Genomic DNA, 26,048 nt, shown 5'->3' with positions numbered 1-26,048 from the left:
CTAATAAACTTATATGATAGTTATTCACTGACGAACATCGCAAAAATGTGTACCCAGGCAGTTTTGGATCCTTCTGCGTTAGACCTAATTTTGTTTCCCATATGCATATTATATCAATTTTGGATTTGCTAACAAGGTGGTTCAATTATGTCACACGTGGTCTGAGACCATTAGTATTTAATTACATTATGGTTAACTTATTGAATATACCGATGTAAGTTATTGGATTATTTTGAATGGAGAAATTTACTTCTCATTAATGAGTCAGTTAGAGTATTCGTTAGTATTTTTCTTATTTATTTTGTCATTAGCCTTGGGATTCTTCTTATTTTTATGTTTATGTACGTGTCCTTTGTTCGATGTTTCCTCGGCATGAACAGACACGAAGGTTGTTCGTTTCGGAAATTTCCGTTTCAGGGGTAATTTGCTTTCCCGTCGTTTGACTTGGTCGATGGTTGAGCGATTGTTAGATATTTTCGTCTTTTTAGCTGCATATGAGATGTGGTCATCCGAGTGAGCAGATAACATCTCACCGTTACAAACCTCAGTATCTGATTCAGCTCTCTGAGTATTGTTAATCACGTGATTTGGAACTGTACTATTTATTTCTAGATGGTTGTCAATAATCTACTTTTTTGCACCTTGTTTAATAACGTAAATTACACAGTCCTTGTCCTTTGAGCTATTTATACAAGCGATTACACCAAGCGTTCTTCCCAATAAAAACTCATAAAAAGAGTTTCTGTCGATGAAAGTTGGAGTGTAGTAATTATGTGATTCTTTCGGTTTATCCTTATCTAAGTTTGATTGACTAGTTAATATATTTTGCCTTTCAACGCGCCCTTCTCGTATGTCCCTGTATGACATTAAAGTTAATTTTGCTTCCTTAAACGAAATGTTCTTAGTATATTGGATTCTGGGAATTATTTTATTTCAATGAATTTGAGCAAGTTTTGTCAGTTGACTCGTGACTTTCGCCACAATTGACACGTATTAATGCTTCAGATGAGCAGGTATAACTGCTGTGCAATTATGAACGTTTCTCGCACGCTGTTTTACCCTTGCAGTGAGACTCGTTATGTCCAAACTTTTGACAGTTTCTACATATTTTGACACGGAGAATACTAATGTTCTTATCTGGTAGCCTAATTTTACCTGTATGGTTCCCGATTTTGTGCCATGTGGGATTATGTACCTATATATATTTATAACATGATATCCATTACTTTGCAAATTGTCTAAATGTTCTTCGTTTGAGTATTCACATGGGACAACATAAATAATGCCATGCTCATTGGTGAGAGATAGGGGTGGGGCAATTACCACTTCTACTCGGTTTAGTTTTTCAATCTTGCACGCCATTTCCTCATCGCTAGCATTTTCAAACGTCAGTCGCACGTTCCCATTTTTCAATATTTTAATTTCGGGAGTGTCTTTTATTTCCCATTTGGTTTTGATTTCGTCGCCAATGGTTTTACTTTTTATAGCTATAGATTTTGTGTGATCCTTAGACTTAACTATGCCCACTTCGCTATATTTTATTTTATTATTACCACTACTCCTGTTTATCGCTTTAAAAGAGATGGGTAGTGGTGTGTTTAACAGATATTCAAAATAGTTTGTAGCCGCCATATTGGTTTGTATTTAAACAAAGAATTACTTTAGATAATAATTTGAGATTTTGAATGAAAGTTGGATGTCGATTTACAGCAACAAATAAAACCGTCCACTTTATCGTGTTAGTAAATCTTAGTATATAGTAAATTTCCATTTAGCTTGTCGTAATGTGTAATTATCTTGGTTGCTACGCCTGGATGAACAGAGAGCTGTCACAGTACAATACGTCCGTTATGTTCAGTGATAGCTTGTAAATAAAGGGAAGGGAAGTATCGAGCTGCATGTCATCGCGGCCCGGGCCATTCATTAGGCGTAAGCGGTCTATCTATATATGACGTCAATCTTAAAATTTTAACCCCATTTGCAACTATCTTACAGGAGGAAATATCGAAAGGTTGCAAAATCTGGTGGTACGTGGTTATTTCAAGCTTAAAGGTGTATTTTCAAATAGTAACTTAGGATAAGGACCACTCTTAAACCACTGGCGAATGTTCGTTTACACCTCACTAGAATCTATGGTATTGGAAGTACACTTTTAAAATGTTGACCCAAATCACGTTTTAAACAAATTTTACTGTTTATTTCGAATATAAAGAAAAGTAATAATTAAATAACATTGCCAAATCATGTATCTTTAAGATATTTTTTTTTTAATGAGTCGATTATTTTGAGAATTGCTTAAGTTGTTATCACCCCATAATACTGTACTAATATTAATGTTAATATGATCTGGCGTGTTGTTTACCAAATCGTGAAACAGTCCAAGAAATAATGCTGTGCATTTACTATGGTATAGATCCAATTTCAGTGTACTGCGTTATGGCGTAGTTTTGTATGGATTATCACATATTACGTTCCCCTGTTTCCTGTCACTGGTGTAGCTTGATAGTCACTTAAGACACGCGTCGTTAATACCGCAGTTTTTTAGTTTATGTATCAGGCCACTGTGATATACTCGATCAAAGACTTTTGAGATAACAAAGAAAGCGTAGCAGGACAATCTGTGGGCCTCGAACGCAGTGACGACATCGGGATATATACTCTTCAGAAAAAGTAGGGGGTATTCAGAAACAATACAAAACTGCGGAAATACACGGCTGTTTTTATTAGAGGTTATGTTAATAACGGGCCAATTGCCTGCACATGAACATGAACAGTTCATATGGGCAGCTTATCTGACGGCCCCATTTCACTCGCAAAGAGATACACTGTCAAAAGTGAAAATGGACGTTTTTGAAATTTCTTTTAATAATGTGTAATTGCTCCACCAATCCTCAGACATTCAGCAATTCGTCGTGGCATGCTCCTAATCAAACGTCCAATCACGATTTGGGGCAATCTGACCCACTCCCCTGGCTGTGTCAAGACCAATTCTTGCAGTGTTGTCGGTTGACGTCGACGTACACGTCTCCCGACCATGTTCCAGACATGCTCTATAGGGGCAAGGTCAGGACTCAGGGCTGGCCAAGGTATATGGACAATATGGTGACGCTGGAGGTGGTCACTCACGACACGGGCGCGATGGGCACGGGCATTATCATCCTGCACGTTGAGCAAAGGGCACGGTAGTATACACCAGTGACCCTTCCTTGAACAATATGAAAATCCGTTCTGCCAGTCATGGTGATTCCCACGCCCGAAACTATCATGCTGTCTGACGTTAACGTTAGCATCTCGCTCATTTACACACCTATCGGTTAAATCCAAAGTAAATCTGGACTCATCTGAGAACATTACACGCGCCCATCGACGATTACCCCAATTTCTACGCCTGTTTGACATGTGCTGGCGATTTAATGGAGGCACAACACACGGTCGTCGCGCAAGCAAATGGGCTGCAGGTAGCCGATTTCTAATCGTTTGGGGTGTCTTTCGAATTCCTATAAGTTTACAGAAAGCTGATAAGCCGTTTGTCCTCGATTTCGCAGGACCTGTGTAGGAATGTATCGATCCTGGGCTTGTGTAGTGGCTCTAGGACGACCTGAACGAGGTCTATCATCAACATTGTGTGTTTGATGGTACCGGTTCCAGGGTCTGCTGATCACAGACTGTGACACATTAAGCATGTTGGCTACTGCTCGCTGTGTAGAACCCATTTGAAGCATGCCAATAGCACGTAGACGTTCATCATGATGAAGACGTCTCATTGCAAATTAAACGTAACACACTAAAGCAAAGATACTCTAAAAAGTAAATTTTATGCAAGAAACGATAGGAAAGCAAACATGGATAGGATAAACCAGCACGCGACAGTTTTCATCAACCTTTCCTTGAAGTGTCAAATTTGACAATGAACCCCTCCCACGTGTATGTCACACGTTCAGTTCAGTGGTTATCGTTCCAAAATATATCCAAATCAGCAATAAAACTGTAGTGTCCTCTCCATCAAGTAAGTTTTCACTTCCGATTGTTGTTATAATAGCGATCAAGGGACATAACTTATACTTTTCTGGACATTACAAAAAAAAAAAAAAATCCTAACCGATCGAATCCTCTGATAAAGGATTAGTTATGGAGAGGACTACAGTTTTATTGCTGCTTTGGAGATATTTTGGAATGATAATACTAGACTTTATGACGCAGAAAAGTATTTAGTCTTTCTACTCTGTTGTGGTTGACTTATTCCGTCTAATTAGTAAAATAATATATACCTGATCAGACATAATAATTGTGTAGCAATAATATTTTATGTGAGCTGATAGTGGAAAGACTTCAATCCAATCAGTCAGAAGGTAATTGGTAGTTGACTATATCTAACCGGTTGTGGACACTTCGGTTGACACGGCGAATACTGGAAATGGGCGTGGCCTGCCTATGTGTTTGTCCGCCCAAAGCGATCGCAATGCTGGCGGTTGTATTGGGCGTACCCTTTTTTGTATTTAATTATTTCTGTAGTTTTATAATCGGAGTTTAGCTTTAACTGAAAAAACTCAAACGTCAATAAAGAACCAGTCCCGTGCAAAAAAGGATGGAAACTTGAACAAGCAAACTGGGCTCTTTTTTAACATTAGTGACGAAATCGACCCAAGCGTAGTTTGACACGATCATATAAATACATTCACCGAAAATATTTCGCGTGGGATCTTTAGTGTAGCAGAAGGTTCAATCCCCAGAACAACAGGCCAGAAAACTAAAGGCGCAACAAAACCTTGGTGATCACCAGAATGTCAATTCGAAGAAAAAATCACTTAAAAAACTATTTCGAGTATGGTCCGCAGAGAATCAATCTTTGCATAAGCAATGCGATGCAAACGCCAGACAGGTCGTTTAAGAGGCAAAAGTACTAATGATAAAACTAAAATTTCAGATGTCTGGAAAAAATACACGCAATAAGCGTTAAATGTTTTTCTAGAAACATTCCTGTACGTTTGCTGCTGGCAGCAGCGCTAAAAATCACAGTGAAAAATTCTTCGGGAAAAAAATCACTTAAAAAACTATTTCGAGTATGGTCCGCAGAGAATCAATCTTTGTATAAGCAATGCGATGCAAACGCCAGACAGGTCGTTTAAGAGGCAAAAGTACTAATGATAAAACTAAAATTTCAGATGTCTGGAAAAAATACACGCAATAAGAGGTAAATGTTTTTCTAGAAACATTCCTCTACGTTTGCTGATGGCAGCAGTGCTAAAAATCACAGTGAAAAATTTTTAAAACGAATGTCGGAATTTCATTGAAATAAATCAACGCGTAACCTAGTAGATTAACATAAAGCCAGTAACTTGCCCTGGGCTATACTATATACCGGAAAACACCGGAAAAAAACATGTTATACTGAATACCGGAAATCACCGGAAAAACACTAAATACCGGGAAACACACTAAATATCGGAAAACACCGGCAATACTATATACCGGAAAACACAGAAAAACAACCGGAAAACAACCGGAAAAAAACATTTTGGTCCTCTGTGTGCGGTTTTGGACCAAGTGAGCGCCGATGAAGGAAGGTTAAGGTCATTACCATGTTCGTTTTACAAATAGCCCCCCACCGGAAAACACAGAAAAACAACCGGAAAACAACCGGAAAACACCATTTTATACTGAATACCGGAAAAGACCGGAAAAACACTAAATACCGGAAAACACCCTAAATACCGGAAAACAACCTAAATAGGTAAGCCGGAGCCTGGTCCTCTGTGTGCGGTTTTGCACCAAGTGAGCGCCGATGAAGGAAGGTCAAGGTCATTACCATGTTCATTTTACAAATAGCCCCCCACCCCCAAAAAAAATTTCCGATTTTTTTTTCTCCAAAATTTTTTGGACGAAAAAAATTGTCTGTCACAAAAAAAAAAAATTCGAATTTTTCCGAAAAATTGGTTTTACAAAAAAACATTCCGTATAAAATAATTTTACAGATAAAAAATACTGGAAAAAAAATTTGAATTTTTTTTTGATAGAAATTTGGGGGAAGAAATTGTTAAAAAAAATCTGAAAAGAAATTTTTCTTTGACTGTAGGCGATCGCTCGCTTGTATGTTAATGAATTTATTTCATCAGCGCTCACCTGGTCCAAAACCACACACGAGGACTACTAAATAGGGTTACTGAAATACTGAAACACTGAAATCAACTGAAATTTACTGAAAATTAAAATACAAAATAAAATATGGTCAATGATGGAGGTAGACTGATTGCGTCTTTTAAAACATTCAAAACATAATAGGCATCAACAAAATTTTGGAAAAAAAAAATGGGATTTTTTATTTTTTTTTTTGGGGGGGGGGGGGGCTATTTGTAAAACGAACATCGTAATGACCTTGACCTTCCTTCATCGGCGCTCACTTGGTCCAAAACCGCACAAGACTCCGGGTTACCTATTTAGGGTGTTTTCCGGTATTTAGGATGTTTTCCGGTATTTAGTGTTTTTCCGGTATTTCGGTATTCAGTATAAAATGGTGTTTTCCGGTTGTTTTCCGGTGTTTTCAGGTATATAGTATGGCCCGGAAAACACCCTAAATAGGTAACCCGGAGAAAGGCAATACTATAAACCGGGAACTAACCCTAACCCAAACCGTGAGGATCAGGCTCATGGTTACCCATTTAGGGTGTGAGTCTCCGGGTTACCTATTTAGGGTATTTTCCGGTATTAATTAAACCATTAAAAGATAAAAGTGAAACCGGTTCTTACAGGCCGATAAGCTTGACCTCTACGTTGTACAAAACACTTGAGACTATGCTAAATAATAGGCTAAGATATTACAGTTAAAGCAATGGATTAATTAGTAAACTCCTCGAACGTATAATATTCAAACATCTATACAATTTCTTTCAGTCCAAAGGCCTTCTATACGGCTTGCAAACTTGGCCCAGACGACAACACTCTTCAGTTTACCAACTTCTTGAAATATACTTTTCAAAAAAGGAGGGGATATTGAAATGCAAATACCGATGCAGGTTGTGAAATCATAAGTAGTCATGGCATGCTTTGGGAGTATGTTCACCGATGATGAACTTATCACCCCAACAGAACCACTGAGCTACACGTGCGACACGCAATAGCGCCATACACGTGGGAGGGGTTCATTGTCAAATTTGACACTTCAAGAAAGGATTGATGAAAACTGGTGTGTGCTGGTTTATCCGATCCGTGTTTGCTTTTCTATCGGTTCTTGCATAAAATTTACTGTTTAGCGTATCTTTGTTTTAGTGTGTTACGTTTAATTTGCAATGAGACGTCTTCAACATGATGAACGTCTACGTGCTATTGGTATGCTTCAAATGGGTTCTGCACAACGAGCAGTAGCCAACATGCTTAATGTGTCACAGTCTGTGATCAGCAGACTGTGGAACCGGTACCAACAATGTCGATGACAGATCTCGTTCAGGTCGTCCTAGGGCCACTACACAAGCCCGGGATCGACACATTCGTACACAGGTCCTGCGAAATCGAGGGCAAACGGCCTATCAGCTTTCTGTAAACTTACAGGAATTCGATTAGAAATCGGCTACATGCAGCCCATTTGCATGCGCGACCACCGCGTGTTGTGCCTCCATTAACTCGCCAACACATGGCAAACAGGCGTCAATGGTGTATTCAGCGTAGAAATTGGGGTAATCGTCGATGGGCGCGTGTAATGTTCTCAAATGAGTCCAGATTTACTCTGGATTTCTCCGATAGGCGTGCTCGCGTTTGGGGGTGTGTAAATGAGCGTCATGCTATCGTTAACGTTAGACAACATGGTAGATTCGGGCATGTTTGAATATCGAAAAACGAGTATTCGCCAATATGAAAAAAAAAAGAAAAAAAAAAAAAAAAAGAAAAACCCAAAAAAACAAGGAGAAAGAGCAGTTTTGATGTGAATCCACTCCTCATTTATAATATCTTTAGTTCGTTTTAGAAAACGTATTTAATCAAATGTGTTTTTGGGACAATGGACATTCTGTAGATATACATCCATCAAATCTGCTTTTTATGTGAATCCACTGCTCAGGCATCCCCATTTATGATATCTTTAGTTCGTTAAAGAAAATTGCTTTAATCAAATGTGTTTTGTTGACATTCTGTAGATATACATCCATTAAATCTGAATATATTATTAACACGCTTTAAATATCTGGATGCAATGGACTTGGTGTAGAAACTTCTAGGTACACACTCTTAGCAACCCATATATGTTTTAATGACATTAAGGCATATACTTTATTCAGCTCGACGTAAGGCGTAGAATGAATAGATACAGTTGGTTTAACATGTATGTAGATATTCATTATCTGTATTGCATATATAGAACCTTTCGGTTGAATCATATCATAAAAATATCTTGTTTCAATAATAAGATAAAGACAAAATACCGGCACGTGAAAATATTGATTTTGATCGAAATTGAGATTTTAACAAAAATGAGTCTGTAAATATACTGCCTATCGACACAAAAGATCAAAATGGCAATAAAACATTCTAAAATACCTGTATTTGAACGTTTTGTAAGAGTACCGTATTCTTAAATCTGTCCTATTTCTTAAAATTCTCGGCGAAATTAGTTATTTTTCTTCGATCGCAGCGGGACGACCGGTCATTCTTCTTGCATAATAATTGGCATCGTTGTAAAGCGGGGCATCTCTAGTTTACAAATATGATGAAAATATTGTCGATGAATTGATTTTGAACGGATACAATCGAGTTTTAAAACCCCTACAAAATATAAATAAACTCCGTCTGTTACCATGCTGTCTACACAACTCGTTTGCTGATTGGCCGAGACACCGCGTGTAAGGCATTATCGATAAATATTTGGTTTGGGCGATAATGTTTTTGGGTACCTACATGCGATTCACTCTGATAAGTGGCAGAAAAAAAAAAAATTCTGATCGTATATAGATTGCCGTTGAGTATTAATCGAAACCACGTGGCTGATTATGTAAATTAATTGACAAGCGGGTTTGTGTCATTGAGTAATACTATTACTAATCAACTGTCACGGGTCAATGATAAAGTCGTCGACAACTCATTATTTACTTCGAATAATTAATCCTAGTGGTGATTATTTGATATCTCATATCATCTTTAAAAAAATAATCTATAGGCTTTAAATTTTATTGATAGATGAATTCCGTTTACTGTCTTTTCTTCAAACGGCATGCAAAGTAAGCAATGCATCTTGGATATTATTGTTTGAAATTCTCTTATCATCATGGGTCGAAAAAATGAGAACGACCAACGAGCCGAAATACGACGATTCTCGATTCTGCCATTGAGTATCCTCTGAATAATGTTGATATTTACATCAAAGCCAAAATGCACGAAAGTGAACTAAGCATTTCTTGACTATGAAATTGACATTTCTATAGGTAGACCATGTGATAGATCTCAGATTTTGGAGTATCATTACCAATTTGATGAATAGATTTAACCATGATATTCAGTTAGCCTGGTGTCCAAAGTGTTTAAAATGGGTTGTTGGACTTCCGGGTCACTTTGCCAAATGTCAGTTTGGCGGCCATCTTTAAAAATGGGCGCCATTTTTTGTTTGAAATGGTGCAAGTCAGGGCAATCCTCATAACTCGCAACCGATTCGCCTAATGATATGGAATATGGTTCAAAATGTTCATAAAACAATTCTACACATGTTGTTGAATAAATCAGATTTTTTTCCAAATCAACAGATTATTCTAAAAATACAGCGTTTTTTATATTTTTTTTCAATATTTATTTTATAAGTTACAATGTATAAGCTCAGTAGCGCTCTCTGTACAGCGGTGGCCGCAAACTTAACACTTAAGTCTTGAGTAGACTTTCAATCAATGATGAACAACCCAATCTGTGAATTTCCACCATATTTAGTTCCTCTCATGGAGAATTCAAGTAAAGTTGAGATTTTCATGCAGATGCCGCGTTCCTAGGGTATGTTTCTATGTAGTCATAGGCACCTGAAGCAAACTATGACATCATAATCTATTATGACATCACAACTAGCAATGCACTAACTAGAAACGAACCAATTGAATTTTTCAATTTGCTGTGACAAGATCCTGTTCTGGACAACAAACTGTCGTCACCATGGCTGATTTTCCTAAACGGCGGAAACTTGACCAGGTTTCATATTTGATCTGTGGTGAGCATGTTTCATCAGATGAACTTGTTAAACCAAAAGATGCAGATTCCTGGCATACACTCTGTGACTCTGCAAAGACTAGGCTATTCGACCCGATCTTGACTTTAAAAATAGACGATCCAACTAATAATATACCAAATGTGTTTTACCAACGTGAATGCAGATCAAGGTTCACTCACAAGAAAGAACTGTTAAGATTCAAGAAGCTCGCTGATGACGAGGGAAAAGAATCTGCAACACAAAGGAAATCATAACGTCAAGGCACATCAGAAACCACTTGTGTATATGATAGAGTATGTGTCTTCTGTGAATGCAGAAACAAATGTTTAAAAGGTATATCAACTCGAGAATCGTTGATTCAAGCAATAGAACTCCGGCCTGACATGACACTTCGAGCTGTCGCGACAATTTGAGCTGTCGCAACCGAAAAAAAATGACAAAAAGATGTTAGCAATTACCTCGAGAGATATAGTAGCAGCTATAAAATTGCAGAGGCTAAAGCTTTGCAAATGTTGTACAGGTATATCCGCCTCAATCTGTTTTCAAACCCTCGTATTGTCCCACTGGGAGACGTTACTTCAAAGCTAGTTTCCCTGTTACAGGATGAAGGCATAGATGAAATTAAACCATCAACTAAAACTCATATCCGTAGAAACATTGAGCCTGAATTTGGTGACACTTTGCACTTCTTCTCCACTGGTACTAGTAACCATGTTTACGTTATACCAAACTACCTTTCAGCAGATGCCATTGCTTGTGACTATATAAATGTGAAGGACAAACTTGAAACATACAAACACAGTCAACAATTTGAACAACTGATTGTTCAGGTTGCTCAAATAATACGAGATAAAATTTCAGAATGTGTAAAAGTTCATGCCAGGCCGCCTTGTCCACAGGAGTTGACTGAAGACCATGTTCAACTTCCTGATTGTCTTGAACTGTTCTTAAACGTGCTTATTGGTGGTAATCAGACTGTTACCTCTGATAAAGCCCACCGGCTGACACTATCTTTCGGTCAAGACATCGTTAGTGCAGTTACAAATGCTCGTGTTCTAACTCCGAAGCATATCCTCCTTCCATGGGCTATCAAGGCTTTGACCGGAAATGTTGAACTCATTAAGATATTGAACCGCCTTGGTCACACATGTTCTTATACATGATTACAGGAGATAGATACAGTCTTATGTGTGGAAAAGATTAGCAGTATAGATGAAAACAAACCCGCACTTTCCTCATGGGCACATACATGCATCCCAACTGTCCTCGCCTTTGACAACATTGACAGGCAGGAGGAAACACTAAGTGGTGGAGGCACATCGCATCGTGTTAATGGTGTTCTTATTCAACCACAAACTCTCTCCTGTGCACCAGAGAGAAAATCAACTGTCAACAAAAAGAAGAAACGGTATTCTTTGGAACTATCTGAGCAACAACTACCCATTTATATTTCAACCAAAAGGACAGGTCCTCCAGTGCTGATGTCTGCCAACCTGTCAGTACGCCTGTCTGATGCATCCAAGAGGGCGACGCAGAAAAATTTCCTATGGATAATCACCAGACTGCATAACACTGTCAACCAAACAGCTCTTGGACTGGATTCAATATCAAAACGAGAGACAATATAGCCGTAAAGCCTGACAAGGTTGGGTACTTGCCCACAATCAATTCGCCAGCGACAGAACTAAAGACTGTTCAAGAGATCCTTTCGCAGTCTGTTTCCATTCAAGAGCAACTAGGCCTGAACAAGATTGCTGTTGTTATGGACCAGGCTCTGTATGCTAAGGCAACGGAGGTGGCCTGGAAACAACAAATTAAATATGAGAATATACTCCTGATGATTGGTAATTTCCACGTTATTTGAAATATGATGTCAATTATTGGGAAATTATTCAGAGATGCCGGACTTCGGGACCTAGCGGTCGAAGCTCGGGTAATAGCCGAGGGTTCAATAAATAAAGTTTTAGATGGAAAGCAGTATAATAGAGTTGTTAGTCTGCACAAACTAACTTACGAAGCGCTGATGAGACTTGTATGGAAGGGATTTGTTGAATGGTTAGACAAATACGACCTGCCACACCTAGAGGTAACATTGTGTGTTGTGATGGCTATGCATGAAATGTACTACGAATAACGACTCTTGCCAGAAGATACTCCATCTACTAGGTTGCTACCTGGATGTTTTGCGGCATGACAGTGGACATTTGGCAGCCTTTTGGATGATGTATCTTGACATGGTTGATATACTGGTGGGGCTCATTCGCGCAGATCGTGAAGGTGACTGGTACCTACATTTATCCAGTGTTAGAAACATGATTAGACAAGACGAACTACGCTCGTTACTTACCAGTATACCGTATACTATGCACAGATGACAAGATTAGAGGAGACATGTCCAGACCTCCATGCTCACTTTCTAAATGGTGGTTTTCCGTTCAGAAACTGTAGAAACATGCAGGATGAAAATGGGGTGCAGTCAGATGATATTGGTGACAGTGACAGTACATGACCAAGGCTAAATTTCGTGTAAAGTAGGATAAATACACAAGCCGCAAAATGGAATCAAATAAAGTCAATTATTTCAATGTAAGGGTTGTTGCTGGTGTCTAGTAAATCACTTTAGTTGACCAAATAGATAATTCGGTTTATATGTGTCAGAACATGATTTTGTAGTTAAAGAATAAATATTGAAAAAAACATACCAAAAACGCTGTATTTTTAAAATAATCTGTTGATTTTGAAAAAAAAATGATTTATTCAACAACATGTATCATATACCAACAGATGTAGAATTGTTTTATGAACATTTTGAGCCATATTCCATATCAATAGGCGAATCGGTTGCGGAGTTATGAGGATTTCCCTGACTTGCACCATTTCAAACAAAAAATGGCAGCCATTTTTAAAGATGGCGCCAAACTGACATTTGGCAAAGTGACCCGGAGGTCCATCAACAATTTTAAACACTTTGGACACCAGGCTAACTGAAAATCATGGTTAAATCTATTCATCAAATTGGTAATGAAAATCTGTCTGTCACATGGACTAAGGGACTCATATTTTGATAACGTCACGGTACCTGAAAATAATAATAATAGACTGTTTTATTACGTTTTCAAGGTCAGAGACCAATAGAACATACATACAATGTGCACAATTGTCATAAACTTTGATATAATGAGTTACTATACTAGGTATGTCTTAATAATTAAAGATATTAATATAATAAAATATCAATCAATTCTTCGAGGTAAAGTGAAAATATAAAAGGAAACGTGCAATATGATACGTATTTGCAGTAATTCAGGTTTAGAGTGTATACTATACAGGGACAATGTGACTGCATTGGGTGGCCTTTTTCTTTCTGGAGGCAAAATAGATAAACTTTGCAACATCTCTCAAAACTGTCATGGATTTAGTTGACATAAGAATCCCAAGGTTTTGTTGTGAGGTTGCTTTTAGATGTTTGTTGATAAAAGTAGATCTAAGGTTACTGTATAGGGGACAGCTGGACATAAAATGTGATTCGTTTTCAATTTGGTTCATGTCACATGACTTACATGTCCTATCTTTCTCAGTCAGACCTACCCACTTGCCTCTAATACACAGGAGATCTTGTGCTGAGCATCTAAATTTGCATAAGGCTTGACTGAATTTGTCATAGTTGTGTAGATACCTTTCTACTTCTAGAATTGTCTTATATACATAATAGTTATCAAGTAGAGAGTTATTTTGTACATTAATACGCCATTCTTGGGTACAACAGTCACTTATTCTCTGTTTAAATAGACTAATAAAATATTCTTTGTTACCAACAGATTGGTTTATCCAGACATACCCAAAGCCGTATCGAAATAAAAGATTCTTAACATGTGTAGCCCAATTACATCTACCACTTTTATCTAGCCGATATAACATTATATAAACATGTTTTGGTAATCTGCACTCATTCCTTTCTAATAGGCTAGACAAGCCCAATATTTAATACATTTAATACTATATGTACAGAATAGTGGTTTTCGCCCACTTTCCCCAAGGACCGCATTGCATGCATACTTTGGCAATTTTAAAATATACTTTAAGTAATTTATTTGAACATTCTCTATGTTTTGTTGATAACTGTGGCCCCAGATTTCAGACCCGTACGTCAAGATTGGTGATCATCATTTTATAAAATATTTCTAAAGCTGTATTAATCGTGATACCATTCATTTTCCTGCTCAGACATTTGACTATAGAAAGCGCTTTGTTTGTTTGGGATTTAAGTGTATCTAGTGCTTTGGTCCAGACTAACTTGGATGTAAACACCAAACCCAGGTATTTATAATTATTGACATATTCAATAGGATCTCCAGAAAACGACCATTTTTCATATCTTCTTAGCGGACCCCCGTTTCTGAAAACCATTACCTTTGTTTTACTTTTGTTAACAGACATGCCAAATTTACTACAAAATAGTTCTACACTATTTAATTGTTTCTGGAGATTACCTGCTGTATCAGCAATATTACTTATATCGTCTGCAAACAAAAGTGAGAAAACGTTGTCATAATTTTCAGAGACGAACACACCCTGGCAGCCTAGGTTTTCTAATTCGGATACAAATTGGTCTATGAACAGTGAGAACATTACCGGGCTTAAAATACACCCTTGTCGAGTACCTATGCAGCACGGAAAGGTTTCAGTTACACCATGTTCTGTTTTTATACACGATTTGCAGTTATGGTATATATTCCTTAATATATTCAGAATACCACAGTTTATTAGACAAGACCACAGATATTCATGTCTGACACAATCAAATGCCCAACGGAAGTCAATAAATAGGCAGTACAAGCGGCCGCCTTTTTTGGAAAAGTATTTGCTCACAAGTCCCTGTAGACTAAATATGTGGTCAATGGTTCTGTATCTCTTTCTGAAACCCGCCTGGTTTTCTGAAATCTTATTGAGGTCATCACACCAATTGCTGGGTCTCTTATTCAGGACTTTTGTGAATAGTTTACTAATTACTGGTAGTAATGATATGCCCCTGTAATTCTCAACACAGTTCCTTTGTCCTTTCTTATATACAGATCATCGCGGTACCCCATTCTGCTGGAAATGTGCCTAAATCGAAAATTTTATTAAAGATTATATTAAGAATTGGGACAAGTATTATTCTTGCTTCTTTGATCAATTCAATGCATATTCCATCAATGTCAGACGGTTTTCCGCTTTTCATATCTGAAAGACAAACATTTATTTCACTGTCATTTATTGGGATGTTAAGTTCTTCAGGCATAGATGAGTCACAGTCCTCACATTTGCACACCATGGGTTGAAACTACATTTGAAATACCTTGATTTTCGGGTTCAGAGTCGCAATAGAAAAATCTCCTAAAATATTCTAACCAGTGGTCTGCTTTAATAGGAGGGGGATTTGGATGTAGATTAACAACACGTTTAATATTTCGCCAAAACCTACATGGGTCTCCAATACTCGATGCGATCGAACTTTGTAGTTGAAGGGCGTGTAATTGTTTTTTGTTATCGCATACACTTTTAAATTTCGCACGCAATCCAAAATATACATCCAGGTCCGATTTTAGATTAGTTCTTCGAAAAATATTTATTGAATCATACTTATTTTGTTTCAGCTTTTTACATTCCTGATCAAACCATGCAGGTTGTTCTGATTGTTGATATCTGATAGTTCTCTTTCTAAGCATATGTGTCTCTGTCGCTCTGTAAATAATATCGTTGAGAATATGTACAACTGAGTCTACACTTAAAGACGTGTCACTGTGTATTTTCTTAAACTGTTCAGTTGAATAATCATCCTTGAACAGGTCTATATATCTTTTCTGGTTAATTGTATTCCAATTTATTTTGCGATATTGTAAACACGTATAATTGTCTGTATCACATTCTATACGTTGAGCCTTGTTCGATGTGTTTAGATTAATAATACATTTGATAGGAAAGTGATCAGACCTATCTAAATTGAGAACAGAGAAATCTGCAATATATTGGAATAAAGATGTTGATATGGCAATGTAGTCTACAGCACTCTTACCTCTATTTGCGAAGCATGTATAATTCCCTTCTCTATCACCAGGGAACCTGCCATTTAATAGATGGATTCCATACGTCTTCATTAAATCTATCAATTGGCGTCCATAATTATTAATCTCTTTATCAAGATTGTGTCTACGAATGTTAAAAATATTTGGTTCGTATATTTCTACATCTTGGATATAACGTAAACTATCATTCTCCACATAATCTTCTAGATCGCCCGTCCTACCGTTGAAATCACCGGCCAATATAATATCTACAAGTCCATAATAAGTACGAATTTCTATAAGTACATCTTTTAACACACTCATTGTATCCTGTTCTCGCCCATTATAATATTCAGAGTTCTCGGGGGATATATACACACATATAAGAACAACGTCACTATCTAGGTTGCAGAAGATTTTGTCGAGAAATAAGACAATCATATCATCCAGGTCACTGAATATGCGTCGTATACCTGAAGCAAGACATTTGGCCACAAACACCAATATTCCTCCATGTTTTCCTTTCTCAAGACAACATTGATAAAATATGTGCGAGTCCACAACATTCTCAAGTTCTAAACAACAAGTGTCATAAATCCAAGATTCACTGATTTCAATGATTCCAGATGAGGATATAAGATTAATAACTTCCGTATTATCGATATGCCTTAGGAAGCTACGACAGTTCCAGAATATAATCTCTAATTTGAAATCACCGCAGTTTGGATATGTTGACGTATTTGGTTTCCTGGGTAATTTTTGTTGCTATCTTGAACTGAGTGATATCAGTGTATTGGTTTCCAGGTCAATGGTGAACGGTTCGCTGTTAATTATCAGTTTGTCGTAGCTCAGACGTGCCTTCTTATTCCCCTTTGTTTTAGCATGGACTAAGGAAGGTATTAATGCTTTTCGAACTGTTCTCACTTTTTCGGAAAAGTCCCCAGACACAGATATGTTACAGTCTATGAGCTCCTTTTTAGCTTTAGTGAGTATTTCATCTCTGACACCAAGGCTTGTGAACATTACTAACAATGGTCTTGGTCGGGATTGTGAGCTCTTTTTTCTACCTATTCTATAGATTCTTTCAAATTTTACTTCTGATTTGTCATCGGCTCTTTCAATTTTCACCTCACCTTTGAGAACTTCTCTTATCAACTTATCCGAGTCTTCTTTTGTTTCCAGGTCACCACATTCCTCTAAACCATAAAAAAATTAAGTTATTCCGTCGAGCCCTGTTTTCGAAGTTATCCATTCTTTTATTCAATTTTTCATTCTCCGTTTTTAAATCTTTCACATCTCTTTTAATTTCTATAACTTCTTCTTTGATATTTAGTTCATTTACTTGGTTTTTAAGTTCGGCGATGTCACTTTTGAGAGACCGGAACATAGCCATTAGGTCGTGTCCTACATTTTCTTTCTCTGGGTAAACAACTTCACCAGTTTTACTGAGGGTGCCTTGTCTGGTATTTGCTGGTCCGGGGCTGCTCTCCACATCACCACACAATATCATAAGAAGCGATAGGACCATAATAATTGAGATTGTTATACTTTGAACACGGACAAACTTTGTGTTGATTTTTTTGTGACAGTTTTATGATGGTACATAAGAATTATCATTCTCCAGGCTACTAAATCCACCTCCATTGTATATAAAACACAGATTCACAGTATGTATATCCAATTTAGTCTTTATAAAGGAATTATGATCTCACTGATGTATCTAAAACATCAAGAAATTTCATAGATTTGCTGTTACGGTTCAGTGAATCTCCTTGCTCTCTGATAAGCGTCCTACCTCAATGACCACTTGTATCCTCTAATAGACCTATCGTACACGCAAAATCTTATTTTAATTCACTTGTTAAATGAACACGCGTACAGCTGTGGTGGCTTCTTTGGTGATTATCCAATCAACAATCTTAATCTCCTGACCACTAGCTGGCACTAAGTTGATAATTAATTGAGTTAATCTCACCAAAGTTATAATATACACAACAGACTACTAATGTATAGATTGTTCTTCAATACAACACTATCATGTGAATATTATGCCGTATGTGTTGTGGATGTTTCGTTACGAAAGGGGTGCATCTATTACGATTTTCGTAGTCAGCACCCTTGACATCCTAAATAAAAAACATTAAACGACAAAATAGCAAATAAATTGCGGAAATACTCGGATCAAATTTTTACTACGATTTTCGTCTTCAGCACCCTTGAAAACCCACGGAAAGATATATTCAACGACAAAACAGCAAATAAAAGGCCTGGTTGCTATGGGATTTTGTTTTGGAACCTACCAAATCTTTGACTTGCTTTTTCTCAAAACTTACTTTTGTGAGTTTGGTAGCTTCTAATGAACACAGCTCAGTCAATTTTTGCCCAATTCAAACAAACTATACATCAAATTGAAGGTGATGAGTTTTCAAAATTTCTTCATTGTGACTCTGTATTATATAGGGGGGGGGGGGGGGCACATTTGTCAACATCAAGGTGAACTTGTTCAGTTGTTCCATTTAGTCAGATTTGTTTATAGTTATTGTTTATAGTTATGAATTTTTAATTCACTTGACTAAACAAAACATTTTGTAGGAATGTAGGCTTTTATAGATTGAACAAAAAGTCGATAAATGTTGACTTGTGTGGAAAATTTGTAACAAATCTCAGACACGATATATACTATTCAAAAAAAGTAGGGGATATTTGATTTTGGGGGCATAATACTAAAATATGCAAATGACTACGAAAAAAGTCACTATAGAACCTAACAGAAGAAACATTTCCAGTTACATGTGACGCCCAAACGCACCAATAGCTACCGCATGGAATGCAGGTGATGCTTGGGATCATCATGGGGGTCCAACCCAAGATTTGCACGACTCTGACTTTGAATGTTACAGTCATTGTGGCATTGAATTCCAGGGTGGAAACATCAGTTTAATTGTTTTAGTGACCAGAAAACAAATTTTGATATGCGTCGGCTTACCCAAAATGAAAGGTTACGTGCCCTTGGCATGCTACAGATCGGCACAACACAGGCGGTTGTGGCGCGGACGATGAATGTTTCTCAGTCTGTCATAAGCAGGCTATGGTCCAGATACCGTGATACACAATCTGTACAGGACAGACCACGCTCAGGTCGACCAAGGGCGACAACTCAAGCCCAGGATCGATTTATCCGTACCTTGGCCTTGAGAAATCGTGTCATCACAGCAAATCAGATCAGCGCTCGTCTTCAAACAGACACTGGTGTGAGAGTGAGTGGCCAGACGATTCGGAATCGACTGCATAGGGGTCACCTTTGCGCCCGACGTCCTCGCGTGATCCCTTGTTTGAGAGATCATCACATTCAGGCAAGACGTCGTTGGTGTAGGGATCGTCAACACTGGGATAATCGACGCTGGAGCAATGTGATGTTTTCAGATGAGTCAAGGTTCACTGTTGATTTTTTGGACAGACGTAGGAGGGTGTAGCGTCGTCGAAACGAGCGCTTCCAAGACGTTAACGTCATCAGACATGATCGATTTGGGGGTGGTTCTGTTATGGTGTGGGGAGGCATCACTGTTGCTGGAAGAACGGCTTTACATGTTGTTGCAGGGCGTGTTACAGGCCAGTACTACCGGGACAACATCTTGGCAGTCCATGTTGTGGCGTTCGCACGACGTCATGGCCGTGGCAAGATGTCACAGGGCCAGGATCGTTACAGGTTACCTCCAACAACAGAACATCACCACATTACCTTGGCCAGCACTGAGTCCCGACCTCTCCCCCATCGAGCATGTCTGGGACATGCTTGGACAGAGGTTACGTCAACGTCAACAACGTCCTGCCAATGTCCAAGAACTTGCTGCTGCGTTGCAACAGGAATGGGACAATCTGGACCAAAATGACCTTAGACGTCTCATTAGGAGTATGCCACGTCGGATCAATGCTTGTTTGGCAAACAGAGGAGGATTTACCCGTTACTGACTTGGTTGTGATGCTGTGGTAACTTTGCTGTTTGACCCCGGGTATCATTTTACCCTTATAATGGTCAGTCTGTGCCTTACTTAGTCTAACGATCATTTGGAATAAATCGATGAATGTGAACTTCATTTCATTTTGTCATTTGTTTCTTCGTCAGTTTCATTAGGTGACTTTAATAACACTTAAAAATCAGAACAACATGATTTTTTCATTAGAAATTGGGCGCAAATGCCCAAAGGAGTCGGACAAGCTCTAAACCAACTTCGCCCCCTTCATTGGGCCTCTTCAATGTCTGTCTATCTGTGGAATAACATGTATTTATATCTGTTAAATTTGTGTGGTTTATATATTAGACAAATTAATATTATCATTTACACATAGGAGGGGAGTGATAACGTCTTACCCAAACAAATTGCAAAACAAACCAGGAAGTTTTGAAGAGCGATATCTTGCATCACATGACACTGATGAAACATCTGTCCGAAGCACATGTAGCGCTTAGAGCAGAATGGCGTGGCTCTAGATACCTTTTATTTAAATTACACTGATTTTACACTGATTTTAGGGGGGTTGGATTCCCGAATGGTTAGCGCGTGTGCGCTGTATCATAAGGCCTGTCATTGAGTCAACTGGCGTGGTTTCGAATCGCTGGTTGTACGTGACAATGAGTAGGATTGCCGGCCCAACCTCGTGGGTTTTCTCCGGGTCCCCCGGTTTCCCCCCACTGCTAAAGACCCCTACGCGCAGGCGAATTATTGAAATAGAATCGAACCATATGTCCATTTGTGTCGAGTGGACGTTAAACCCCATTCCCCTCTCTCTCTCTCTCTCTCTCTACACTGATTTTAAGTTACACTGATTTTAAATGTTTTATCCATTTGTCAATTGAAAGAAATTTCGATTTTCGAAAAATTTATAATACAATTAATAATCGATGACCGAAATCTGACACACAATCCGGAATGGCTCCAGACCAAAAAGTCATGGTATTTCAGGCACTTATTTTGACGGCTAGAAGGCAAAAAGATTTTATCTCCCAAATTATTATTTAAATTTTGATTTTTCTCTTTACCCCTCTGCACAAAAAAATCTGATTCTTCAAAGCGTATGCAAGTAAAATATATTTAATAGCGCTTTTATCTGGTGTATATTTTATTTTATTTTTTTATGAATTAGACTATATAACAATAAGGTGCGCTCTTTGTTGTATGATAATAATAATAGTATGTTCAGCTATACTTTTTCGTTTAAAAAATGTATGTTTTATCTCCTATAGACTCTTTTTCGCGGAAATCTATGACATATCTATCCACTTTACCCCTCTGCACAAAAAATCTGATTCTTCAAAGCGTATGCAATTTAAATATAATTAATAGCGCTTTTATCTGGTGTATCTTTTATTTTATTTTCTTATGAATTAGACTATATAACAATAAGGTGCGCTCTTTGTTGTATAATAATAATAATAGTATGTTTAGCTATATTTTTCGTTTAAAAAATGTATGTTTTATCTCCTATAGACTCTTTTTCGCGGAAATCTACGACATATCTATCCACATCCCTGTCGTGGCCGCCAACTTTGACTCAACAATCAATATAATAGGGCATATAAATAGATAGTGAGTAGGTACAATGGGGGGGGGGGGGTCATTCACCGTAAGTTATCTCCCTTTGATACTAGTTTGCGTCACTATACTATCAGTCATAGCAAAATGTTGAGTTTCTCATCATGGACCATGAGTAAATTAAAATTAGAATTAAGCCGAAGACACGCAAGTGTCCCAGGCCTTAAAGAAGAATTGATTAGACGATAAGTATGTATTTATTATTAAATAATAAATCGGTCCCAAACAGAATTCGAATGTTGTTAGTTGTTTTGTTCGTGAGCAGGCCTAGCACTAGCACTAGACTAGTGACTAGTAGCAGCAGACGACATCATCATGCCTATGGTCGAGGCGAATTTAATTATTTTATTTTATTAATCAGATTTGCTAATTAATACGAATATTAATAGGTTAAAATCTTTTTAAACTGCTCGTTTTGTGGGTTGGAATCTTATGAAATGATCAAATCAGAATATTGGAAAGTCAATTTTCCAATTACAAATAGACTATTTTTTTCTTTTATTAGACTACTATTAATATACTAAATACCTAAATAATAAATCTTCTTCAGACATTTTGGTTGAAAATTGAAATAAGGGAAGCCCATTAATAGGCCCTAGGCATATGATCAGAATGTTGGAAACGCAATTTTGTTTTAACTAGACTACTCCTTTTTTTTATTAAATTACCGGTACCGGTACTATACTAAAAAAAAATCTTTTTCAGAGTCTGCTCCAGATAAGGGCTGAACATTTTTAGAAACAACTGGTTTTGTGAACCATGCAATGTTCTAGCTAGGAACTATTATAGTTTTAATGGATATTTGACCCTTTTTATTTTTATTGCAGTATCGCCTCGCTACTGATAATTTATCAAATGTTTGATCGTTAGTTTTCTAGGATAAAACAAATGTCAGATAAATGTCATGATAATAACAATTAAAGTACTGTTAGGTTTTGGTCGTTAGTTATCTAACCATGATCTAAAATTAGTTTTCAAACATATCGGGGGGGGGGGGTATGGCCGAATGGTTAGCACGTGGTTTAATTCAATGAATTCTTTTAAATTCTAAATTGTAAGCATTCTGGGAGGCAACTTGAAAAAAATCTGTTAATAACTGTGGATCGGGGCATACACCAAAATAAATAGTTGATATCCTTATGGTATAAGGAATAAATATGCCAAGTTCTAAAATGATCCATTCAGAATTACAGCCTGTAGACAAAAAACACAAAAATTGGGCGTGGGTTGGACATTGGCTAATATAAATAGGTACAACTCTATGATGGATCATGCCGAAATGAAACAAAGTCTGTAATTCCAACCTGTGGAGTATTTACGAACAAAATATTAACAAAAAAATAGGTGTGGCTCCACCCAAGGGGGTTCGATCATGCACCAAAATCAATAACTGCCTTTCTTGGGATATAAAGAATAAGTATACCAAGTTCCTAGATAATCCATTCAGAATTGTGGCCTTCAGATGCTAAACACAAAAATGTTGGGACATGCATCAAAATCAATAGTTCCCGTCTTTAGACTATACAGAATACACATGCCAAGATCCAAGGTGATACATTCAAAATTGCGGCCTGAATACTATAAGCACAAAAATTGGGCGTGGGTCTGCCCCAGAGGATCGGGGCATGCACCAAAATCAAAGACAAAAAAATGAGTGTGGCATTCAACAAAAACAATAGGGATCATCCTTAGGGTATAAGGAATAGGTATGTAAAGTTTCAAGAGATTTGTTAAGAAATGGAATGAAATGAAATGGGTTTTAACGTCCTACTGTTCTAGACTAATGAAGAAGGGTGTACGCTATACAGTGTGCTATGATGGAAAACCTTTCCGGCCTGCTGCACTACGGCCTACTCTTACGTGCACGGCCATGTGTACACGGGTCTTTGATTTTTCATCCCTTCCGAACGATTAAACGTTATCACTTGTCAGGCCCTCTGTCCTGCATTACTGACAAGGGGGGGGGGGGCGCCGGAAAATCCTGATGAACGATCTCGGCCAATGCAAGGATCGAACCCACTGAACCACCGTGGCTAGCTGATCTGTTAAGAATTGCGGCCCGTAGGAGACACACAGACACGAAAAAAAGTTGGGCGTGGCTCTGTCCCTTCGGCATGCGTCAAAAATAATAGAGGTCATCCTTACGTGACTCCGCATGTTAATCTCACCAATTAGATTCTAGCAGGTAGTTCTGATGAATTGGCTGCGGGGGGGGGGGAGGAATTTCGACTAATGTGACATCAAATCTTACCCATAAGGGTAACCAACCTAATAATTCAATTGATTGTGGTTTTTGTAGTCTTTCCTTTGGTGCTTGTAACTATAGACAGTGTAAATTATGTACTGATTAGCAGGATACCCGGCTTCGCTCGGGGGTCATAACTCCGAAACCGGAAGTGGTAGACTAACGCCACCTGGCCTATGTTACTCCCCAGTCCGAGCTACACCTATACCCCAAATTTCAGACTCGGGGCAGACCTAGTGTAGCCGCAAACCCCGAACAGACCGGCTTCGCTCAGGGGTCATAACTCCGAAACCGGAAATGGTAGACTAACGCCACCTGGCCTATGTTACTCCCCGGTCCGAGCTACCCCTAGAACCCAAATTTCAGACTCGGGGCAGACCTAGTGTAGCCACCAACCCCGACCAGACAGACAGACAGATAGACAGACAGACAAACGACAGTCACAAATATATATATAGATAGATTACAATGAAGCCCATACGTTTGGTAGCTCCGTTACTGATAGATACTTACCAAATGTCTACAGATCAAAACCTTACTTGCAATACGGAAAACATTTATTTATTTATTTATTGACCTGCAATTATTGCACATTACAGTATGTTGGGGAAACAAGTACCTCTTGCAAAACTAGGTTCAATAATCATAGATCTGCAGAAAATTCTGAAAATGCACACAAACTAATATATCAACATTTTAGGCAAAATCCATGTAAAGACTTAGGATACAGAGTACAAATAAATAAAAAACTTCCCGGTTCAGGACACCTTATTAATGACAATATTGATCATGCTGCTACACAAAAAAGAACACACGCTGAGGAAACTTAGGTAACAAAATTACAGACTAGTTTCCCTTATGGTCTCAATGATAGATTTAAAAACATCGATTATAGCAACCGTGATGAAAACACTTTGATTACTCTTCTGAATAGCTCTTTTACGACTCACTGCAGAATTGATAAGTTGTATCAATGTGACTGTCCCTTTAATTTATATTTATGGGGCGTTTAACTGTAGTTATTTAGCCAATCAGAGTATTTTCACGTCAAACGTCATTTGTTTCATAGTCGCCATTGTTGTATGCATTCTTGAAGTTTGACGTCTTAATTATGTCTATTTATTGAGCCTCAATCATTTTAGAACGGGATGATCACTAATTCCAGGTAGCATTTTATCTTTGTCATACATTGTCATGTTATTTTACCGCTGCCATAGTCTATTTATGCATAGTATCGTCCTAATGTTCTAGAAATCTCTCGCACGAGCATTTTTCCACGAACGAAGACTGTCATTTGCGTCATACGGTGTACGATATTTTCTTGAGTTATCATTTGTTATTATTTATGTTCAGTCCTTATATTTTTATGCACATATCCCCGTGAGTTTACCCAATGTTCTCATTAGAAATTCACGGTTCGTTTGCGCTGTGCTTTGTCAATTGTTTGACCTGTGCCGGCCTGTAAGAATTTCGTCATTCGTGCACTGCTTGTAATACTAATAGTACAGGTTACCTCCCTTGTTTTGTACTTTAAGTCAAGGCCTATATTGTCTAATAAACTGTCATTATTGTCATTGTCTTATGATTGTAATTTTTGTCTTACAGAATAAAGCTATAGGTACGAAAGTCTTTTGAATATATGGCGTATTACAGGAGGTCCTCATCCACTGCCACATAGTCCCTCCCAATGGTGCATCTGATTCACTCCACAATTGTTTCCGGAATTATCACCACAATTTATCGTCTATAGAAGTCATCAAGTGTTGTTAATCAGAGTACCAAGATGTCAGTCCAAGGTCAAGATCAAGAAATCGACACAAATCCTAAAAATCCACAAGCCAATCCACCGACAATTAATAATGGTGAAGAGCAAGATAATGAAGAAAAAGTCACATCTCTTAAACGTCAGAGAAAACAGCTCAAGAGCAAATTTACTCGTTCAATAAATCGTGTTCTGTCTAATATCAGAAAGGGGGAAGCCAACGTTCGAGGTCTTACGA

General features: G+C 37.9%; 1 long non-coding RNA gene across 1 annotated transcript; it reads right to left on the bottom strand.

Moving 5' to 3' along the window:
• Positions 1 to 12,899: 12,899 nt before the first annotated feature.
• LOC126820295 (uncharacterized) lies at positions 12,900 to 16,287 on the bottom strand. The gene is made up of 2 exons (XR_007679918.2): positions 16,224 to 16,287; positions 12,900 to 13,247 (listed from the first exon to the last, which is right to left on the bottom strand). It is a non-coding gene; the product is annotated as an uncharacterized LOC126820295 (long non-coding RNA).
• Positions 16,288 to 26,048: the final 9,761 nt, after the last annotated feature.

Source organism: Patella vulgata, chromosome 5, assembly GCF_932274485.2.
Source record: "Patella vulgata chromosome 5, xgPatVulg1.2, whole genome shotgun sequence".
NCBI lineage: Eukaryota > Metazoa > Mollusca > Gastropoda > Patellidae > Patella > Patella vulgata.
Note: the sequence above shows the minus strand (reverse complement) of the source record. Positions and strands in the feature narration are given on the sequence as shown.